This window comes from Penaeus chinensis, chromosome 11 (genome assembly GCF_019202785.1).
Source record: "Penaeus chinensis breed Huanghai No. 1 chromosome 11, ASM1920278v2, whole genome shotgun sequence".
NCBI classification, from domain to species: Eukaryota; Metazoa; Arthropoda; class Malacostraca; order Decapoda; family Penaeidae; genus Penaeus; species Penaeus chinensis.
This window is the reverse complement of record NC_061829.1, coordinates 19,523,979-19,528,978: the sequence shown is the minus strand read 5'-3', so window position 1 is coordinate 19,528,978 and position 5,000 is coordinate 19,523,979. Positions and strand designations below refer to the sequence as shown.

The following is a 5,000-nucleotide window of genomic DNA, read 5'->3' as shown; positions in this document are numbered from 1 at the left end:
CCCTTCTTCCTTTTTCTTCTCTCCTCTCTCCTCCTCTTCTTTCTTCTTCATCCTCCCTTTCTTCCTTTTTCTTATCTTCCCTCTCTAACCTTTCTCCCTCTTCTCCTTCCTCCTCCTCCTCTCCACCTTCTTCCTCTTTCTCCTCTCTCTTTTCTTCTTCTTCGTCTTCCTCCCTTTCCTCCTCTTTCTCCTCTTCCTCATCTCCCTCATCCTTTTCCTCTTCTTCCTATCCTTCCTCTCCCTCTCCCTCCTTTCCTTTCCTCTTCCTCCTATTCTCCTTCCTTCACTTCCTCTTTTTCTTCTTCTCTCTCATCTCCCTCTCCCCCCTCTCCCTTTTCTTCCTCTTCCTCTTATGCCTCTTCCCGCCGCCCGTATCCTCCCTCCTCTCCTTCTTCCTCCTCCCCATCTCCCTTCTCCTCCTCTTCCTCTTCTTCTTCTTCCTTTTCCCCTGCCTCTTCTTCCTCTTCCTTTTCCTCTTCCTCTTCCTTTTCCTCTTCCTCTTCTTCCTCTTCCTTTCTTCCTCTTCCTTTTCCTCTTCCTCTTCTTCCTCTTCCTCTTCTTCCTCTTCCTTTTCCTCTTCCTCTTCTTCCTCTTCCTTTCTTCCTCTTCCTTTTCCTCTTCCTCTTCTTCCTCTTCCTCTTCTTCCTCTTCCTTTTCCTCTTCCTCTTCTTCCTCTTCCTTTCTTCCTCTTCCTTTTCCTCTTCCTCTTCTTCCTCTTCCTCTTCTTCCTCTTCCTCTTCTTCCTCTTCCTCTTCTTCCTCTTCCTCTTCTTCCTCTTCCTTTTCCTCTTCCACTTCTTCCTCTTCCTCTAATGCCTCTTCCCGCCGTCCGTGTCCTCCATCCTCTTCCTTTCCCTCTCCTTCCTCCTCTCCCTCTTCCTCTTCTCCCTCTCATTCCTCCTCACCCTCCTCTTCCTCTTCCTCTTCCTCTCCTTCCTCTTCCTCTCCCTCTCCTTCCTTCTCTCCCTCTCCCTCTCCTTTCTCCTCTCCCTCTCCCTCATCTCCCTCTCCCTTCTCTTCCTCTCCCTCCTCTCCCTCTCCCTCCTCTCCCTCTCTCTCTTCTCTCTCTTCCCCTAATGCCTCTTTCCTCCGCCCGTGTCCTCCCTCCTCTTCCTCTCCCTCTCCTTCCTCCTCTCCCTCTCCCTCCTCGCCCTCTCCTACCTCTTCCTCTCCCTTCTCTCCCTCTCCCTCCTCTCCCTCTCCCTCTTCTCTCTCTTCCTCTCCCTCTCCCTCCTCTTCCTCTTCCTCTTCCTCTTCTCCCTCTTCCCATAATGCCTCTTCCCGCCGCCCGTGTCCTCCATCCTCTCCCTCTTCCTCTCCCTCTTCCTCTCCCTCTTCCTCTCCCTCTTCCTCCTCTCCCTCTTCTTCTCCCTCTCCCTCTCCCCTTAAAGCCTCTCCCCGCCGCCCGTGTCCTCCATCCTCTCCCTCTTCCTCTCCCTCTTCCTCTCCCTCTTCCTCTCCCTCTTCCTCCTTTCCCTCTTCTCCCTCTTCCTCCTCTCCCTCTTCCTCTTCTCCCTCTCCCTCTCCCGTTAAAGCCTCTCCCCGCCGCCCGTGTCCTCCATCCTCTCCCTCTCCCTCTTCCTCTCCCTCTTCCTCCTTTCCCTCTTCTCCCTCTCCCTCTTCCTCTTCTCCCTCTCCCTCTCCCCTTAAAGCCTCTCCCCGCCGCCCGTGTCCTCCATCCTCTCCCTCTTCCTCCTCTCCCTCTTCTCCCTCTCCCTCTTCTTCTCCCTCTCCCTCTCCCGTTAAAGCCTCTCCCCGCCGCCCGTGTCCTCCATCCTCTCCCTCTTCCTCCTCTCCCTCTCCCTCCTCTCCCTCTCCCTCCTCTCCCTCTTCCTCCTCTCCCTCTTCCTCCTCTCCCTCTTCCTCTTCCTCTTCTCCCTCTCCCTCTCCCGTTAAAGCCTCTCCCCGCCGCCCGTGTCCTCCATCATCTCCCTCTTCCTCCTCTCCCTCTCCCTCCTCTCCCTCTCCCTCCTCTCCCTCTTCCTCCTTTCCCTCTTCTCCCTCTTCCTCTTCCTCTTCTCCCTCTCCCTCTCCCCTTAAAGCCTCTCCCCGCCGCCCGTGTCCTCCATCCCCGGCCATCAAGAGAGGCGGCTCCGTAATAAAGATGGAGGACTTGGATGGCAAAATTCGTGGAGTAAAATCATCATCATGGGTTTTCCCGCGTGAAATCTCCTCCGCCTTTTCGTTCTCTCTTCCTTTCGTTAATTATTTCGTCCTGTTTTTGGTTGTTTTTGTTGTTGTTTGTTTGTTTGCTTGCTTTTTGTGGGTACGGGGGGGGGGGGGGTCGTTGTTGTCTTTGTTTCTCTCGATTTTTCCCGCCTTTTTTTTTGGGGGGGGGGGGGGGGGGCTGTGTTCGTCTTCCTACTGCCTCCTTTCGTTTTTCTTTTTTTATTGTTTTTCTTTTTTATTACTTTTCTATTACTGTTCTCGTTCGTTGTTCTGAGATCGGATAACTTTATTTTTATTTATTTATTTTTATTTCGAATATGTGAAATTCTCACCTCCTTTTTCTTTCTTAACTTCCTTTTTTAATGTCGGTTTTATCTGTCTCTTCTCTCTCTCTCGCTCTCTCTCTCTTTTTCTTTCTGTCTCTCTCTCTTTCTCTCTCTCTCTCTCTCTCTCTCTCTCTCTCTCTCTCTCTCTCTCTCTCTCTCTCTCTCACTCTCTCACTCTCTCTCTCTCACTCACTCTCTCTATCTCTCTCTCTCTCTCTCTTTCTCTCTCATCTTTTGTTATTCTTTTTCTTACGTGTTTTTTCTCCTCTTCCTCTTCGTTAACTCCTGAACCTCTATTTTTCCGTCTATTTTTCATTTGCTCTTTTCCTTTTTTTTTCTTTTCTTTTCATTTTTGCTTTGTTTTATTTTTTTGTTTTTTCTTTTCTTTTTCCTCCGACGGGAAATCAACACCTGCCCTTCCTCTCCATTTTCCTTCTTTCCGCTCTTCGCCTCGTTCTTTTATATTTTGTGTTTTTCCTTCTTGCTTTTCGTTGTTGTTGTTTTTTCTATTCACCTTATTTTCCTTTCCGTTCCTTTTATCTGTTTCTGCCTTCTCCCTCTTTCTCTTTCGTTTATCTTCCTCTATTCTTCCACCTCCTTCATCTCTTCGTCTCCCTTCTTTAACACCTTATCCCTTTCCTTTTCTTCCTCCTCTTTTTTTTCTTCCTTCTTCGGTCTTTCCTCCTCTTCCACCTCTTCTTCTTCCATCTCCTTCTCCACCTCCTCTTCCTTTTCCACCTTCATCGCTCTCTCCTCCTCTCCCCCACTCTTTTTCCCTCTCCTTCTCTACTTCTTTGCCTGCTTTAAGATAATCGGCGTTGTGGAAAGGTATTTTCCACATCTGCGACCCGCTTGCTTGCTTGACTGCTTGTCTGCTTATCTGCTTGTCTGTTTGTCTGTTTGTCTGCTTGTCTGCTTGCCTGCTTGCCTGTTTGTCTACTTGCCTGCTTACCTGCTTGCCTGTTTGTCTGCTTGTCTGCTTACCTGCTTGTCTGCTTGCTTGTTTGTCTGCTTGCCTACTTGCCTGGTTACTTGATTGCCCGCTTGCCTGCCTCCCTGCTTGCGTGCTTGCCTCCCAGTGCTGTTTGCTTGGACCAATCAGGAGACGGAAAAAGGCATGGGAGGGCGGGGGGAGGAGATGGAGAGGATTAAGGAGGGAGGAGGAGGGGAGGAAAAGAGAGAGGAAGGAAGAAGGAAGGAAAAGAGAGAGGGAGGAAGAAGGAAGGAAAAGAGAGAGGGAGGAAAGAGAGGGAAGGAGGGGAGGAAAGAGAGAGGGAAGTATCCAGGAGTAGGCATGAGGGGAAGAGACGCTTCGATAGTTAGGTAGGTTGCCTGGGGTTAGGGGGGGGGGATTGCCTTCTCCCCCCCCCCCCCCCCCTCTTACCCTTTTTCCCGCGGCGATGACGTAATAGTTGCACGCACCTCGCTGTAAAGGTCGCAAGAACTTTTAGCTTACCTGGAGTTTATCTATTTTCATTTTTTCCCTATCTTGAAATGGCAGAGTGGGAGGAAGTAAGATAAAGAGAAGGGAAGGAGAGAGAGAGAGAGATATAGATAGATAGAGAGAGAGAGAGAGAGAGAGAGAGAGAGAGAGAGAGAGAGAGAGAGAGAGAGAGAGAGAGAGAGAGAGAGAGAGAGAGAGAGAGAGAGAGAGGAGGGTGTGGTGGGCATTCTTTGCTTAAGAAAGGGGGCGACGAAATAAGGGTGGGGGGGGGGTTAGGGGGGATTTACATAGAAATGTGGAAATTCGTTTTGATCGTCACGGTTATAATGACTTCCTCTGAGAATGATGCAATTTTATGGACTATTATATAAAGATTAAGCAAATGATATTTTGTCAGATTTCATAACATATCCCCTCCTCTTAAGAAATTATTATCCCACGAGTTTCATAATACTCTTAAAATTATGGTGGATCTCCCGATAGAACAGTAAATAGCCATACCATTATTCACCATATAATTGTTCATTATCATTATTATTATTATCATTATTATTATTATTATGATTATTGTTATTATTATTATTATTATTGTTATTATCATCATTATTTATACAACTACTTCTCGTGCAATTGTTCCTACTTTTACCTCTTATAAAAACTCACTATTCATGATTCACTATAGAGCCATTCACCATATAATGATTTTCCATAGACTCACCATACGTTTTACTCACCGTTCTGCCATACACTTACTCATCATAGAATGACTCATAACATAGTGATTTACAGTGTTTTTTTCTCTCTTTCTGCCATACACTTACTCACTATAGATTTACAGATAATTATTTTTCTCTTTATACCATGCACTTACTCATTATATAATGACTCAGAACATAGTGATTTACAGATATTTTGTTTTTCTCTTTCTGCCATGAACTTACTATAGATTTACAAATATTTTTTTTTATCTTTCTGCCGTGAACTTACTCACCACAGAATGACTCAAAACATATTGATTTACAGTGATTGTTTTCTCTCTCTACCATGAACTTACTCATCAAA

General features: G+C 47.0%; 1 protein-coding gene across 3 annotated transcripts in view; it reads left to right on the top strand.

The window, feature by feature from the left end:
• The window catches only part of LOC125030701, a 187,524-nt gene that overhangs the window by 182,362 nt on the left and 162 nt on the right, over positions 1 to 5,000 (top strand). The window lies entirely within an intron of this gene.